General features: G+C 42.0%; 1 protein-coding gene across 4 annotated transcripts in view; it reads left to right on the top strand.

The window, feature by feature from the left end:
• Positions 1-2,486: 2,486 nt before the first annotated feature.
• Positions 2,487-18,597, top strand: part of LOC128136228 (amyloid-beta A4 precursor protein-binding family A member 1-like) — a 155,317-nt gene continuing 139,206 nt past the window's right edge. For all 4 annotated transcript variants that reach the window (XM_052775457.1, XM_052775460.1, XM_052775458.1 and 1 more), the window contains exon 1: positions 2,487-2,629. The gene's annotated coding sequence lies outside the window, so the exon portion shown is untranslated. The remainder of the gene's footprint in view (positions 2,630-18,597) is intronic.

The raw sequence follows: 18,597 nt of genomic DNA on the forward strand, positions 1-18,597 counted from the left end.
CCACTGTTCTGTTACGTTGTTGGCTATTAGGGTATTCCTATTGGTTCTACAGCACCATTGTTTTCCTTGGCTCCTCATGCTTGTGCTTTGTATATCTGTCCTTCCATCGTACAGCTTCATGCTGAGAGGATGCTCCTCTTCTGTGAGGCATGTCCCTCCCCACCTGACCTGTTGAGAACTGTAGGCCCTAATGTAAAGAAGGAGGAGAGAAGGAAGAGTCTCAGTCCCATTGAGGATTGCTCTTGTACTAGTCAGCTGCATAGCTCTTATGACCACATTTCGAGAGATGTGGGAATGTTGAAAAAAGGACCACAAAAGTGATCTGGGGCTGGAAAATAATCCTGAAAAATTACTGGTTTAGAGGTTCCATCTATTCAGCTTGTAGAAGAGCAGATTGAGCTGTGATTCCTTGCATAGGGGCAGTGGCATATGGAGAGGATGATATGAGGCTGTTTGACCTTGCTGATAAAGGCATAAGGAAGAGGATGGTCATTTAAAACCTTCAAGTAATACATTGCTTCCTGTGAATTAAGGCCATTAAATACTATTTTATCAAGGGAATTGCTTGTGTGTGATAACCTCAATGTGAGGTTCACTCTTTAGTATACTTTGTAAGAAGTTTCTGAGTTTGAAGGAGAGATTTGCCTGCATTGTTTACAGTCACTTCTGCACTAAAACAATTGAAACAGCAATAAAACTTCCTACTTCAAATGCTTCTCCAAGTGAGAAGGGATATTTTTTCCTCCATGATATGCAGCTTGGTATCTGGTGTGGGTTCCTCCCTGCTTTCTCTGTGGCTTTAAGTAAGCTAGAGCTAGAAATGGGCTAGTTAATGAGTTGAGCTGAGGTGCTGCAGACTTTCTCAGCAGCTGTAAGGGCTTAAGTCAGCCCTGATGAGCTGTACATGCAAACGAGGTTAATGTGCATATAACTATATAGTTAACTTCCTTACAATTCATTGCAAGATGCATTTACTTGATTTGCACAGACATCTGTACCAAACAGAATGGTACAATTACATGGTTATGCAGTGTCCTGGGTTCAGCTGGGATAGAGTTAATTTTTACAGGAACCTGGGAGGGGGCACAGCCGGGACAGCTGACCTGAACTAGCCAAGGAGCTATTCCATACCATGTGACATCATGCTCAGTATATAAAAGGGGAGCGGATGGAGGGGGAACTCTCTCGGCTTTCGGTGGGGGAAGTGGTAGAGTATCGGGTTCTGGGTGGTGAGCAGTTGCACTGTGCATTGCTCCTTTTGTATATTCTTTTATTACTACCGTTGTTGTTGTAACTTCTCTTTTTGTGTTGTCCCAGTAAATTGTCCTTATCTCAGCCCTCGAGGTTCCGGTTTTTTTTTTTCTGATTCTCCTCCCTATCCCACCGGAGGGGGGCGGGAGGAGTGAGAGAGTGGCTGCGTGGTCCTTTGTTACCGGCTGGGCTGAAACCACGACATGCAGTTTTTTGTATTTGCTGTATTTTTAAGTTCAAACACGTTAACATGTACTGTCTGTGATGTGATTTGGGTTAGTTTGTGTCGTGGTTTAACCCCAGCCAGCAACTAAGCACCACGCAGCCACTCACTCACTTTCCCCCCACACCCAGTAGGATGGGGGAGGGAATCGGGAAAAGAACGGTTTAATAGAACAGAAAAGAAGAAACTAATAATGATAATGGTAACACTAATAAAATGACAACAGTAATAATGAAAGGATTGGAATATACAAATGATGCACAATGCAATTGCTCACCACCTGCTGATCGATACCCAGTTAGTCCCCAAGCAGCCATCCACCTGCCCCTGCTCCTCCCCCAGTTTATATACTAGGCATGATGTCACATGGTATGGAATACCCCATTGGCCACTTTGGGTCAGCTGCACTGGCTGTGTCCCCTCCCAACTTCTTGTGCCCCTCCAGCCTTCTTGCTGGCTGGGCAGGAGAAGCTGAAAAATCCTTGACTTTAGGCTAAACACTACTGAGCAACAACTGAAAACATCAGTGTTATCAACATTCTTCTCATACCTAACTCAAAAACATAGCACTGTACCAGCTACTAGGAAGACAATTAACTCTGTCCCAGCTGAAACCAGGACAGTTTGTTAGGGGAGAGAAATAAAACAAACTTGTCAAAGTGCACATAGGAAGCTTTCTACTGTATCCTGTTTTCCTGCATGGGCTCATAGTGACTAAAGCAAGCTGTATACGTATCCTTTCCTAAGCAACAGAATCCGATTTGATGCATTTGTTGCTCTTGCTGTTAGAGAGTGGCTATGATACTACACCATCCTCTTCTATTGGGGGAAGAAATAGCTAGTTTCCTGCGTGCATCAGCTGCGCCTGCCTGAAAAAAACAGCTCATCCTGCACCCCTTTTCTCGGTGTGTTAGAGGCTGGAGAGAGAAAGCTGGTCACGTGGAGGGAGGCGGGGTAAGAGAGGAGTAGGCAGGAGCAGGCTCTGCTGGTGATTGTCAGAGTAGGAGGAGAAAGAAGATGGTGGAGTTGGTGATAGCAGCAGTTGAAGGAAAGGCTTGTTTTCTAGGTTTCCAGTTGTTATTTGTGCTGTCAATTTCACTGGTGTCATAATTGCTGTCCTGCGTGCTGAGGTAGTCCGCACGGAATCAAGTCAAGGTATAAGGCAGCTGTTCTCTTTAGGGCTTAACTAGATAGGGGGAGGAGTGGACTAGGAATAAGATGGGCGGGGGGGAGGGAAGGGAATTTCTGCCGGTTACAAGTCTATTTGCATGTTGTACTGATGATAGTTGTTAAGCTTTCGTGAGGAAGGATAGGGCTCATTTGGAGTAACAGTAGGAGAGTCTGGATGGCTGCGTGTAGAATCGTGTATTGTGCTGGGGGTATATTATAATCTGTGATGTATATAAACTGTGTAATGTTGTAGGAGTATACTCTTTGCTTCACAGGATTTCTTTTCAGCTAATGATGGTGCAATTGGAAAAAAAAAAAGAGGAAATGGCGGCCATTAGCATCAGGAGTGCGGTGCTGGGGCAGGTACTTGGTGTGTAAATCATGCACCAATGAGAACATGGGAATGGACGACAGTAGGTTGTAAGACTCTGAGTGTGTATGAGAGAAATTTGCATCTGCTTTTTAAGCTGTAGCGAAAGATATAAAGATATATTAATGCCCTGGGTCCAGATGCAAATAGTGGCTTCAACAAATAACTATGTGCGCTGGGTTATTTTAATAATAGAGAGATGCATGGAATATTACTGTACAGAACTATTTATACTCTACCATAATTTTTCTTTTTATTCCTACTCTGATTAAAAGGAGAAATGGAGGTCAAGAGGAAACTAATTGAGGAGCAAGCAGAACATGGTTGCAACAAGACAGGGAGTGAAGATGTGTCCTGACAGGGTCCTAGTAGACTGCTGGCTTGTGGGAGGGGTTCAAGGGAGAGGAGACCTTCCCACCCCTATTTGTAAGCTTCCCTTCATCTTTGAGTTGGGAGAGGGAGCTAATCAGCTGTTAGTATCAAATACTAATTTTAGGAAAGGGAGACCTCTTGATTCTTCCTGGAGGAGCATCTGTATAGCTTCTGGTGCGATTAGGGTGTGGATTGCTTAAGTTATCTTCCTGATTGGTGCAGCCATAAGTATTTTACTTTTTTTTTCTGGGAAGTTTAGTCTTAACAGAAGCCATTTACTGCAGCTTGTTTCACTATCATCACATGTAGAGCTGCATTTGGAAAGAGACTGAGGACTTGAGCCTGGGATGAAAGAATTATTTTTTTTCCTTTCCCTTTTTGTGGCCTTATTGGGCTGTAGAATTATAGTTTATCTTAGCATGCCCTATGGATCTGACTGTCATAGCCACTAAGAAACTAAAGTAGAAAGGCTGGAAGGCATAGATTTTTCCCAAACTCTGCATATTATTAAGGGTGAGCTAATGTGGGTGTGGGGCAGATCAGATGTAGCATTAATTCTTATCTTTACTATGTTACCTTATGTCAGGTGATAAGAATACATCTATATGGCAAGGATTTTGTTTATTCTTTTTAAACATGGCTCACAGGCTCCCAACCAACTTGCTCCCTAACATATTTCAGTCACAATGGTTTAAGTTCTACTGCATTGCATTCAAAATCTGAACTGACTGTCCTTATCTCTGCAGCCTGTACCTGTCATACTTCCAGAAATGGATGTGTAATATATTTTTTTACAAATGCTGAAAATAGCAAAGAATGTTTATTTTCTAGGTATTGCAATTGTGATATACAACTAATAAAAAATGAGGTGCATGTTTACCTTTTGAGTCAAAAAAGGCCCCCCAAAAAGCCCACCACTGTGAGTGCACAGAAGTATGCTTACTTAGCATTTTTAATTGCAGTAATTTCTAATGGTGTATGTAGCTCTTCTGTCCAGCTAGTTCAAAACAGATTTTATATTTTTTTGTTTGTTTCAGCTTTTCCTCCAACTCTTAATTTAAAATAGGATATTATAAGATTTTCAATAATTAATTATGTAAGAATTCAAGATTGTATGCCTGTGTAGTTGTTCAAATCTTGTTCTTGTTAGTTCTATGGAACCACAGTCTAAATAGAGGAAGAAACGGTTGTTTGTTCTGTTTAAAAGAAACAACTGTTTCTTTTAAAAACTCTTCCTTACTACTTGCGAGTGACTGCCACCACTTCTAAGGACGCTTACTGAGTGATTCTGTTCTGTCAGTGTATTTGTATATTTACACTGAAAAGTTAAGTCTCCAGTAAGTATTAATGCAAGACTGTGGAGAAAACTGTACAAAAGCAGTAAATCCAGCATTCTAATACATTTTTAGAAGGATTTTATGTACGTCTAATGGATGAAATGCAAACCAGTTTGTTTGGAAGAGGAAAAGCAGCCTATGTTTATTGGGGGGGTGGAGGATGTAATTTGGCTGTGGTGGGGTTGGGGGAGATTTGTGGTGGTTTGTTTTTTGTTTTTCTGGTTTTGGGGTGTTTGGTGTTTTGGTTTGGGTTTTTTGTTGTGTTGTTTTTTTTTTTTTTTTTTTTAAGAGGTTTATGAGCTTCAAGGCCAAACTGTTTTACCAAGTAATGGCTGACTGAGGCTAGTTGTATTATATGAATCCTATAATTCATGGTCTAGGTTTACTGGACCTTTTTAGATGTGGTTCAGTGATATGCTTATCTTATATTCATTGTCCTCACTTAAAATACCAGTATTGTTTTTCTGACTATTCTATCTTCTAACAGATGCAAGGCCAGCCTTTTATAAGGCTATTATAGACAGTGTTCATAGATTGGCCTTTTGGTTAAAAAAACCCTGAAAGAATGCCAGGGAAAGTAGATTTAGTACAGCTTGCTATCAAAAAAAGATAGCTGTGGTGTATTGTATTGGAGGGAAGAGATGTCCTGTTTAGAATTACTCTTTCAGTTTTATATTTACTTTAATACAGAATCCATAGCTCCTTTTGTTATAGAATAAAACAGTTCAGGTGGAAAGGACCTACAACAAACATCTAGTCCAACTGCCTGACCACTTCAGGGCTGACCAAAAGTTACAGCATGTTATTAAGGGCATTGTCCAAATGCCTCTTAAACACTGACAGGCATGGGGCATTGACCACCTCTCTAGGAAGACTGTTCAAGTGTTTGACTACCCTCTCGGTAAAGAAATGCTTCCTAATGTCAAGTCTGAACCTCCCCTGATGCAGCTTTGAACCATTCCCATGCATCCTGTCACTGGATACCAGGGAGAAGAGATCAGCACCTCCCTCTCCACTTCCCCTCCTCAGGAAGCTGTAGAGAGCAATGAGGTCGCCCCTCAGCCTCCTTTTCTCCAAACTAGACAAACCCAGATTCTTTAGCCGCTCCTCATAGGACATGCCTTCCAGCCCTTTCACCAGCTTTGTTGCCCTCCTCTGGACACATTCAAGGACCTTAACATCTTTTTTAAACTGTGGGGCCCAGAACTGCACACAGTGCTCAAGGTGAGGCCGCAACAATGCTAAATACAGAGGGATGATCACCTCTCTTGACCAGCTGGTTATGCTGTGTTTGATGCACCCCAGGATGTGGCTTGTCCTCTTGGCTGCCAGGGCACACTGCTGACTCATATTGAGCTTACCGTCAGCCAGCACCCCCAGATCCCTTTCTGCAGGGCTGCTCTCCAGCCACTCCTCTCCCAATCTATACTTGTGTCCAGCATTACTCTGTCCCAGGTGCAGAATCTGGCATTTGTACTTGTTAAATTTCATGCCACTGATGATTGCCCAATGCTCCAGTCTATCCAGATCCCTCTGCAAGGCCTCTTGTCCCTCGAGAGAGTCAACAGCACCTCCCAGTTTGGTATCATCAGTAAACTTGATGTCATCTCCAAATGTGTAGTTAGAAGTTTGTAATTCCTTATATATTTGGCAAGAATGGGAGCATTCTTCGCATTTTATTGTTTTATAGCTGTCCCAATGTATATTTAGATAATAGGAAGTAATGCTTTGGAGGAGATTCTGTGATGCTGAATGTGATGGAGTAGTGATGCCAGAGGTGAAAATTCTGATGTAGTGAATTGTGCCCTTCCTCGGTATTCCAGGATGGATAAAGTGGGTATGGATTTTCTGAGGTAAATATGAAAGTCATTTGCCGTGTGTAGATATTAAAAAATCCATAATGCTTTTAATTAAGAGAAATCTTGCTGCTAATTTCTAGGCTAAGCTTTGTGAGAATCTAACCAAGGAACAGCTATTAAAAGCATGATTTATCTGAATTGATTTTAATGGAACAAGGGGTTGACTTTTTCTTTGTTAGTTTAAGCCATAGACATACAATATTTATTATTCTTAAATTAAGAAAAATCAAGCTATAAAAGCCCGCAACATGAGAATTATGTTTGCCTATGAAATGTTCTTAACCTTCTGTTATTACAAGTAGCACTTATTAGTACTAGAGCAGAGATGAAAGGCATGAGTGTGGGTGGGGGAATAGAATCTCATTATTTTTTTCTTTTATTTTCTTTTTTTTAAATTTTTTTTTTATTTCCTGTATTTAACATAAAGCCATTTGTAGTGCTTTAATTGGTTTTAGGTTGTGGGGTGGGGTTTTTTGGTTTGTTTTTTTTTTTAATGGGAAATACTTTATTTGACATATTTGCTGATGGCAAAATAAGGGCAATAGATAGTAAACCTAAAAATATCAGATAGCAAAAGTAATATGTATTCATTGCCATGTTGCTGCATAAATGTGAGGACAGGATTAGAATCTAAAACAAATTCCCACCTTTTAAAAAAATGTTTCTAGATTAATTTTTTGGAGTCCTTCAGGCTGATGAAATCAAAACAGAGGCTAAAACTTATCTCTTGTCTTTGTGCCTAGGTATTGCAAGCCATTTTTTCCTTTGTACATGAATAGCTCTATTGACTGTAATTGGTTTTGATTCTTACTAGACTGTGCATGAGAATTGCAAACCCCCCCCAGGTGTCCCTGATAGTTTAATGTATGTTGCCAGTAGGCAGTGCAGCATAATTGAGGCATAACTTCCTATAAGATTATATCAGCGTACATATGTCAAACTCGTGATGTTGTAGTACCACACTTTAAATGTCGTTTTCTTATTGCAGTAGAAGCTGAAAATTTCTACTTGATATGAGATCTAGCAAGTTATTCTCTGATCATTTATCTTTAATGTAGGGGGGGCTGCTACTACTACCACCATTAATAAAGTAGAATTTTCCATGGTCTAAGTGTGTATAAGCAAGCACTGCTGATAGTCAGTGGGGTTACTAGCTTCCTTTCTGGAGTATACAAAAGCAATGTGATAGAAGTATTTAAACCAATGAATAGTCTACATGAGATAGACCAGGAACTTCCCTTTCTGCTATCTTGTAGTGAAAGGAGATGACATTCTGTGAAATGAAGACAATTAAAAAAGCAAATATTTTAGACCTGTGACTTTCATGGCTCTGGCTGCTCTCTCCCCATGCTGTCATTATTCAAAATCTTGCTCATAAGTCAGTGATTAAGTAACACTTGGATTCAGCTTTGCTTTTTTTTTTTTTTTTTTTTTTTTTTAATGAGCACTTACATAAAACCTATTCTCTGTGGGTAGAAAACCATCTTATCCCACAGAGGAGAGAGTTAGAGTAGGAGACTTCCAAACAAAATCTGTGGGGAAAGGTCATGGCAGATGAGTAGTGTACCCCCGAGGTTTTGGGTGAATCCTTTTAAGTAATAATTTGTCTTCTCAACTAGTTATACTATTATAAACCTCTGTGACACCCTCTTTGAGCACTGAGAGTATCCCTTCTGAATTTGATATTCAAACTTTCAGCTGTAAAAGATGAGTGCAGATGAGAAATATCGGGATAGCAGAGCTGTGGAGTCTATTAAAAAACTAGTCATCTTCTATCAAGATCATTTGAGCAGGTTTCTGAAATTAATTTTATTGTATTTTTCTTGTAGTGCTTGAGATGTATGCCTTGGGAGGAAATGCTTTTCTGTGTGTGTGGTTGAGGTAACAGATTGATATACGGGAGATCTAGATTTGATTCCCTGCATTGATCTGGCTAAGTCATTGAATTTTTCTAATTATTTTATCTTTTGCAGGTAGCAAAATAAGGTGGTTTCTATTCTTTCCACTTTTGCCTTTCTGGAATCAATAAGTGCTTCATCAAAATCTTATTTGAGAAGAAAAGCCTTTTGCTCAAAACTTGGTTTTACTTCTGGGGATTGAGGAGGGATAGGGTAAAAGAAAGTAATATTGAAGGGGAGAGAAGAAACCCAAATGTAATGGACAGTTTTTAATATACAATACATAATACATGAAAACAATTCTGGAAGCAAATCCAACTGCTTTATTAATGAAGAGTTAGTATCTGTAATTAGCTATTGAACTGATTTCTGGTTGTGTTTTCTGGAGGTTTTTTTGGTTTTGTTTTTTTACCAAGGTATCTCAGCCTCTTGATCTTCCTTTTGCTTATGGACTAGTGTCCTGGTTTCAGCTGGGATTGAGTTAATTGTCTTCCTAGTAGCTGGTACAGTGCTATGTTTTTGAGCTAGGTATGAGAAGAATGTTGATAACACTGATGTTTTCAGTTGTTGCTCAGTAGTGTTTAGTCTAAAGTCAAGGATTTTTTTTCAGCTTCTGATGCCCAGCCAGCAAGAAGGCTGGAGGGGGGCACAGGAAGTTGGAGGGGACACAGCCAGGGCAGCTGACCCAAAGTGGCCAATGGGGTATTCCATACCATGTGACATCACATCTAGTATATAAACTGGGGGGAGGGGGGCTGGGGAAATCACCGCTTGGGGACTAACTGGGCGTCGATTGGTGGGTGGTGAGCAATTGCACTGTGCATCACTTGTATACTCCAATCCTTTTATTATTGCTGTTGTCATTTTATTAGTATTATCATTATTAGTTTCTTCTTTTCTGTTCTATTAAACCGTTCTTATCTCAACCCACGAGTTTTACTTCTTTTCCCAATTTTCTCCCCCATCCCCCTGGGTGGGGGGGGAAGTGAGTGAGTGGCTGCATGGTGCTTAGTTGCTGCCTGGGGTTAAACCACGACAACTAGAAAAGGAATATACACAGTTTGGAAAGTGATAAAAAGTTTATAAAGCAGTACTGAGTTTACCTGAACTGAAATGAAGAATACGTCCTTTGTGAACCTGCAGAAGACCACTGTCAGAAGTGGTTTAATACTTCTGTAAAATTTAGTTCATGGAAAAGTAAGTAAAACTGACTGAAATGAGCTGTAGAAGAGGCTTTTAAAAAAACAACCGACCCTCCTCCCCCACTTCTTGCAAGAGGAGAATTTTTAAAAGATTGTGATGTGTTGGCTGCACCTATCACTATTTTCTGTACCTTTTTTCACCAATGTACTACATCAGGTACATCTTTGGGATTACTTTAGTTGTTGCAGATGACAGAGAATGTTATCTCATCTTGTTTGCCCTAGGTATAAGGATAATGGACTAATGCTGGCATAGTTGCATTGTTTGCTCATCAGACATTTCAAAGAGGAGATTGTCCTGTGTCAAAACTGTCATTGGATAAATTGCCCACCTGATTATTTTGCTGAACAGTTGTTGATGCTTTGAACCAAGTAGTAACGGGGAAATGACTTTCTGAAAAATATATGTTAAAGTTGTAACTATAACCTCTGTTCTGTTAATTAAAATAAGGCTCATACAGTCAACTTTGGCAAAAATAATTGGTTCCCTATACCAAGAAGTTGCTACTAATTTTTATACATGGTAACTAGTTTCTTATTTAAGGAGGAAGAATTAGAAAATGTCAGAACCACTGTTCAATTTCAGGAATTTCTTCATATACTTTTCCCCCCCCTTAACCTAAAAACCTTTTAGACTGCTGGGGGGGAGGGAGGAGGTACAGTTTGCAGCAGTTATGCCAAGGAGGAGAGAAAAAAAAAAAAAATCATATTGCCAAGAAACCTTCCAGATACTAAATCTCCAAGAGACAAAAAGGATTTACTAACAAGTTCTATGGTTGGTTGGTTGGTTTGTTTTTGTGCACTAGTTACTAGTTCATGTAGCAAATGCTTCAAAAGTTTCATTGCTCCTTGGAACAGAAAAGTTAGCCAGTATTTGTTTTTTAGAAGCTATTATGGAAAAATCCCAAACACTTAAATATTGAGGAGATTGTAGATGTAAAGAAATCAGAGGTGATTTCTATAGTCATTTATCAGATGGGGATCTTTCTACATACTTTTTCTGCTAGTTTTTCCCTGCAGCATCTGCATATGCAATTAAAAATGTTCTCTAGGTTACCTGAATTCCTCTTCGTAGAGGGCTTGATATAAGGTATATAGAGGAGTGTCAAATTTAATGCTTGAACTGGTTAACTTGCTAATCCATTAATATTTTCTTGTCTGAATTCTCTAGCAATGCCTTCTGAGCCTTTTTAAACTCCTAAAAAGGAGCAATTTAGTATGTAAAGCAAATTTATATGTTATAGAAAGAAAAATAGAATAGAAAATAAAATTACTAACTCACAATTGGTAATGCTATACTTTGTCAGCTATAACTCAAAATGCTTGAACTGTACAGTGCCTTGAACATTGTGTAACAAGTCCATGTAGCAGCCTCACAGTTGAGCATAGAAGCATTAGATTGTTCTAGTATTCTTTCTAGTTTGATATGTGATATGTCGTGAGAATTTAGAGGTGAAGTAGTCACAGAAGCATGGCATTCTCTAAATAACTTAAGTTTTATGTCACTGAGAGGGAATGGGTATGGTACATGAGTTACTATCACCTTTTAGTCTCCTGCTCCAAATGTTCTAAGGATGTGAAGTTATTAAGAGTTTATCTGTGCTGCTTTGTTTCTTTCCTGCACATACCTCAACCATTAGAGCAGGGAAGGTGTAATCCAGAGCTTTTGGATAAGCCTCCTTATGGAGGGTTGACATTGGCTGGCTACCAGATGCCCACCTGGCTGCTCTCTCACTCCCTCTCCTCAACAGGATGGGGGGAGAAAATGCAATGGAAAAGCTCATGGGTTGAGATAAAGACAGAGAGATCATTTAACAATTACTGTTGCAAGCAAAACAGACTAGACCTGGGGAAAATTAATTTATTGCCAGTTAAAAATAGAGTAGCATGGTGAGAAAAAAAACACCTCCCACCCCCAGCAACACAGGGGGAATGGGGGGTGCAGTCTGTTCATAACACTTTGTCTCTGCAGCTCCTTCCTCGCTCTTTCCCCTGCTCCAGTGTAGGCACTCTCCATGGGTTGCGGTACTTCAGGAACTGCTCTAGTATGGGTCCTTCCTGCGGACTGCAATTCCTGCCAGAAAACCTGCTCCTACATGGGCTCTCCACGGGTGTCACGTCCCAATTTCTCAGGATGACGACTCAGGTTTTCTCATTCCCAGGTCAGGATTAAGGTGAAATGACACCAGGGATCCTTTAACTCACAAAACTCAACTTTTATTTGCTCACCACAAGAATTGGTATGCTCACAACAAAAATTGGCATGAAACTATGTCAGTAAACTGTGTAACGTGCTAACCATACATCACCAAACATATACTACAGGCCTTGCTTATTTGGGGATCAGTTCAGGGAAGACAATAAGGAGAGCCCTCCCGTTGAGTCACAAGGTTCAGAGCAGACCCCCTTGCTTTCTAGACTCCTTCTCAGAGAAGGGGCCTAGGGGCAGCTGGATCCACTCCTAGTCCCAGACTTGGTCAACGGTTTATGTCTAAAGGGATGAGGTGTAGGGATTACGGAAAAGGGAAAGAGAGAGAGAGATAAGAGAGAGATTTCACTGGTCCTGGGTGCAGCTTTGGTCCAGTCAGCCGAGGGGTCCGGTTCCGGTGGGCTTGCGCGCCCAGGGCTTCAGTTTGTGTCCTTTTATCATCTCCTTGCCCCTCCTTCAGGCGGGCACTCGAACTCATTAGGCTAATTAGGTAGCCTTTGGGCCGTGGGCTTGGGGGGTCGTTTGGGGAGTAGCTACCCCTTCCCTGCAGTCGCCATACATGGTGAGCTGCCCTGTTCATATCGGAACAGCACAACAAAACAGGGAGCTGTGCACCCTCCAGCATGCTCTCCCCCTCCTGTTGCTGATGGGCGCTGATGGGTTTCTTTTCACCTGTGGTTCCTTGCTGTGCAGGGTTCGTTGTTATGCAGTTAGTCGTTAAGCAGAACTTGCCCCACCACAATGTTTGAGACATTAACTCCTTCAGTCTCTCACAAGGGGGTGCAGCATCCTTCAGGGCACATCTATCTGCTGCAGTGTGGGGGTCCTCCATGGGCTGCAGAGTGGATATCTGCTTCACCATGGTCCTCCATGGGCTGCAGGGAGACAACCTGCTTCACCATGGTCTTCAGGGGAATCTCTGCTCCAGCACCTGGAGCATCTCCTTCCACTCCTTCTTCACTGACCTTGCCTTGGTGTCTGCAGGATTGTTTTTCTTTTTTTTTTTTCTCTTTTTTTCTTCTCCCTGTGGTGGGTTGATCCTGGCTGGATGCCAGGTGCCCACCAAAGCCGCTCTATCACTCCCCTTCCTTGATACCGAAAAGCCAGTCGAAGACACTCTCCAAGACTCGTTTTGGAGTTTTAGAAAGCAGGCATTCTTTATTGCAGTGCTGGATGCATGGTGGGGATAATTCCACCTAGCGTGCATGCCAAAGCTTCAGCTCAAATAGGTTATATGGAGTAACAATTACATACTAATCAGATTAGTATACATATACATAAAAATTATTGTAACTTATTATCATAGTACTGCCTACATCCAGTCATGTGCAATGGTCCTACATCTAAGGGCTGCTTTTACGACCACTGACCCATTTGAAATTCTGTTGGCTGACCTTCAAGTCTTTGTTCTTGTCCTTGTTCTTTGATCTTGAAGTGTTACCAAAATCCGGAATAAAACTCCTTAACACTAATGTGAAGTTAAGAAGCAGGCACTTCGTTTATTGCAGTGCTGGGGACATGGGGGATCACTCCTCCAAAGGCGTGTCCAACTTAGTATCAAAATCCATCAGTTTTTATAGAGTTTTTCTGTCAGGTCATTGTTACATAAGCTCTTTACATAAAAATGCATACTATGCTCGTTCTTAAATTTTAACCTTTATAATGATTGGTCCTTTGATTATATAACCTTATCAATATTCATATTTAAAAACAATCATTTGTCAGTTACACTTAGCTCTACTGATTGGAATCTTTGATACTCAAATCAAGATGGGAAGGGTAAGGGGGTTTCCAAGCAGCAAACTGGTGTCCATGACGGTTTCCTTAGTTTCTTGAAACAAAACATAGAAAACCTAGTAACTTCCTGGTGAGGTTTCTATGGTTAGCTATTTCAAACTTTAACAATATTAAGGTTCCTATAGTCACACATAACACAGTTCCTAAAGTTTCTATGGCTACATTTCAAACTTAACAATCCTATACGTTATGCTTCACAATTTTACTTCTTAATCAAACCTAACTCTTCTATGTGATTAAATTTTGATTTCTTTACCAGAATATTTGCAACAGAAGCTTAAGGCAGTTTCAATCACATGTGGTCAGTTTCAACATTGTTCTCATCTAGCGTACAGGAACATCTAGTCATAAGAGCCAAGAACTGCCAAACTTATGAGTAACTACCTCTACTAGTTAATTGCTTGGCTATACTTTTGTCTATTGTTTCAATTATAGTGTTAGGATAAGATTTCTAATAATTATTTACCAAATCTCACTTTTACAGTCACCTAGCAGCAAACGAGTTTCCACAGCTGGTACAAAATATTAAAACCATCAAAATATTTACACATACCATACAGAATGTATGGAAATATGCTATCATCCTCAGCTGGACAGGGGAGAGAAAATATGATGAAAGGCTCATGGGTCGAGATAAGGACAGGGAGAGACCACTCACCAGTCACAGGCAAAACAGACTTCACTTGGGGAAAAATAATTTAATTTATTACTAATCAAATCAGAGTAGGGTAATGGGAAATAAAACCAAATCTTAAAACACCTTCCCCCCACCACTCCCTTATTCCCAGGCTTAACTTTACTCCTGAATTCTCTACATCTCTGAATTTCTCCTCTCCTCAAGCGGCGCAGGGGGACGGGAATGGGGGTTGTGGTCAGTTCATCACACATTGTCTCTGCTGCTCCTTCCTCCTCAGGGGGAGGACTCCTCACTCTTCCCCTGCTCCAGCATGGGGTCCCTCCCATGGGAGACAGTTCTCCATGAACTTCTACAACATGGGTCCTTCCCACAGGCTGCAGTTCTTCATGAACTGCTTCAGCGTGGGTCCCTTCCATGGGGTGCAGTCTTTCAGGAATGGACTGCTCCAGTGTGGGTCCCCCGCGGGGTCACAAGTCCTGCCAGCAAACCTGCTCCAGCATGGGTTCTCCACTGGGTCACAGCTTCCTTTGGGCGCATGCACCTGCTCTGGTGTGGGGTCTTCCATGGGCTGCAGGTGGATATCTGCTCCACCGTGGACCTTCATGGGCTGCAGGGGGACAGCCTGCCTCACCATGGTCTTCACCACGGGCTGCAGGGGAATCACTGCTCTGGTGCCTGGAGCGCCTCCTCCCCCTCCTTCTTCACTGACCTTGCTGTCTGCAGAGTTGTTTCTCTTACATTTTCTCACTCCTCTCTTCTGACTGCTGCTGGTGTTGCGCAGGTTTCCCCCCCTTCTTAAATGTTATCACAGAGGCACTACCACCATTGTTGATTGGCTTAGCCTTGGCCAGCAGTGGGTCTCTCTTGGAGTTGGCTGGCATTGGTTCTGTCGGACATAGGGGAAGCTTCTGTCATCTCACAGAAGCCACCTCTGTAGCCCTCCCAGCTACCAAAACCTTGCCACACAAACCCAATACATTCCCTCCTCTCTCACAACTGCTCTGTAGTGTTGTTGGTTTTTTTACCCTTTCTTAAATATGTTATCACGGAGGTGCTACTAGCTTTGCTCATTGGCTCAGCTTTGGCCAGTGGTGGGTCCATTACAGAGCCAGCTGGAACCAGCTCTGTCTAGTACAGGAGAAGCCCCTGGTCTCGTCCCACAGAGGCCACCCCTGCGGCCCCCGCTACCAAAACCTTGCTGTGTAAATCCAATATGCTCCTCCAGAACAATTGTCTGTGCTTGTGGTTTTTTTGTTTGGGTTTTGGGGTTTTTTTTGTTAGGTTTTTTTTCTCCTTCCCAGCACATACCAGAATTGTCTAATGACTTAGAGCTGGACTGATATAGTCAAGGTGTCACTTCAGCTAGGTAATAGTTCTGGGCAGGCTTCGCTCTGACATTCCATCCCTCAGCTTATGCTGACTATCAATATTTATATCAATATCTTTAATTGTTTAGTAGCAAAAAATGACTACGTAGCAATATCCTGACACTTCTGTGAGTGCAGTAGTTGATCATGGAGATGCCCATCTCCTGGCTGGATTGAAGCAATCAATTGTTCACTAGTTAGGCTGTGCTATGGCAACCTCTGCCTCACAGGTTTTCTAAAGGGTGTGGATCATCCCACATGATAAGTTGCTGCAGTCAGCAGATGGTATACTGTGTATAACCACATAAGCAGAACTAGACAATACATAATTCAGTTAGTATGAACAACACTACAACTGGGTGTAACATTAGGTGTAGCACTCCTGTGGTTGTGGGGGAACATTCAAAGAAAGCATCTCTCTGCAAACTAAGGTACTTGGCAGTTGTAAACTTAAACAAATCATCTTTTCTCCATTATGTTGAACGGCGAGGTTAATTGAGCCTTGATGGTTCTGACCCTGTTTCAATGGGTGGGTTATTTCCCATGTAGTCTGCTGCTCATGTTCTAGGTGGTCCTGTCCTGAAGCTGTAATACAGGTTTTGTCCCATATAATGGGGTCTCAGTTGATAAGTTTGCTGCAATTCTTGCGTTTCTGTTCCATGCATGGTCTTATTACAAAAGTTCTGCCCATTCTTGTGGTTTGGTTAAGGAACATATGTAGGACTTGTTCCTGTAACACAGTATTTTTTTATAGGTGTTGTCATGGTTTAACCCTGGTAGGCAGCTAAGCCCCACACAGCTGCCCCTGTGGGATGGGGGAGAGAATCGGAGGGTAAAAGTGAGAAAACTCATGGGTTGAGATAAAGACAGTTTAATAATTAAAAAAAAGGAAATAGAAAACAAAGAAGAGGAGCGAAAAATCTAACACCAAGAAACACAACTGATGCAAAAAAACCCAAAATTGCTCACCACCAACTGACCAATGCCCAACCAGTCCCCAATGAATGGCAGCCCTGGCCAAACGCCCCTCCCCCAGTTCTTATTGCTGAGCACAATGTCATATGGTCTGGAATATCCCTTTGGTCAGTTGGGATCACCTATCCTGGCTGTGTCCCCTCCCAACTTCTTGTGCACCCCCAGCCTACTCACTGGCAGGGCAGTCTGAGAAGCAGAAAAGGCCTTGACTCTGTGTAAGCACTGCTCAGCAATAATGAAAACATCCCTGTATTATCAACACTGTTTTCAGCACCAATCCAAAACATAGCCCATGCAAGCTACTATGGAGAAAATTAACTCTACCCCAGCCAAAACCAGTACATTCACCACCCCTTATTCCATACCATTTATGTCATGCTCAGGTCCCACACTATCCAATACATCCTCATTAACCACTACCCCCTTCCCATCCTTTGATATATATACACAGATATAATTCCCTTAGTCTATGGGCCACCCCTGTGAAATGTCCATTGAGTTCACTTAGTCCATGACTTTGAGCTCCATCTGTTATGGTGGTCACTCGGGACAGGAGAGGTGGTGTGTTGTATGGAGTTATTAGGCACCTAAGCCAACTGAGGTCAGGTCACCGCTGCACTTGCACTGCTGCTTGTGAGGCTCATCCTTTATTGGTTCCGGTGGTTTCTGCTATAGTCTTTCCTATAACATACAACTCAAATCATGGGTTACAACAATTTAAAGTTATATCCATTACAATCTCTGCCCCTGGTTCCTTTGGGCCAGGTTATAGGGTTTAACACTGCAATGAACTCCTCCCCTTGCCTCTAGCCTGGTATTTCATTAAAGGGTAAAGGAATTTGGCAGACAGTAATCCCCCTTGCATTCCAGTTTATCCTCAGATGTCAGAGGGGCTGGGGGCAGCTAGGTTTAGTTTCTGAGTAATGTCCAATTCAGCGCTATAAGTCTGGTCGCGTCACAATGACGGATGCACTTATAGCACACTGCACTCTCGGCTTAGCCACGTTCAACGCATGAGGATTACCAGACTTACGGAATTTGGTTGCATTAATGAACTATCACGACTAGATTAATGAGCAGCACAGTTTATTAAAGCAACAGTACAGGTTCTTTTGGATTGCCGGTGATAAATACACTGTCTGCAAAGCACGTGCAAATGATAATACAGTTGACTACAAGCACATTAAATTATGAAAGAAAAGAGCTCTAAAGAATTCTAAGCTTCCCGGGGAAGCACTCGGTACAGCCGAGTGTTCAAATCTCACCCAATAGGCGTCCCTATGGGGGGGGAAGAAAGGTTCAACCTGTCAGCTGATCCCAGAAGTCAGCGATGTCCTCCTGACTTGTCTATGATGGTGTCTTCCCTAATAGTCTTCCTCCTTTTGGGACTTTTTATCCTCTTTTTCCTTTTAGGTGGAGCTTGAGTGACTCTAGTCATACATACCTTTACTTTGATTGGTATAAAGTTCTCTCACTTTGCTTTTAAAGGTATATGCTGGAGAAAATTCAGAGCGCATGCTCCGTGGGGGGGTGGTTGCACCTTGGAGGTGGGTAGCTTTTGGGATGGAGGTGTGTTTTGGTATTATAATGATATTATAATGAGCAAAGATCACCCAAAGAACATGGTGTTGCATGTCAGTACCCCAGAACTGGGCACGTGTGATATAAATCAGTAGTAGGGCATTAGGTCGACAGAACCCCCATTATTTTACCTCCTTGCTTCAGTGGACTCAATGCAGGGACCAACCGTTCTAGTTCTTATCGTTCCAGTTCCCTATCCCTGCAATCACAGACCCTGGCTGCGGCGTCTCCACTCTGCTCCACCCTCCGTGTTACTTTTCAGAGTCAGCACACCAAGCTCCCCTGGTGTTGCTAACATCTAAAGTTGCAGGTTATGTTGCTCAGGGAACTACCATGGAACCGATTTTTT

Source organism: Harpia harpyja, chromosome W, assembly GCF_026419915.1.
Source record: "Harpia harpyja isolate bHarHar1 chromosome W, bHarHar1 primary haplotype, whole genome shotgun sequence".
Lineage (NCBI taxonomy): Eukaryota > Metazoa > Chordata > Aves > Accipitriformes > Accipitridae > Harpia > Harpia harpyja.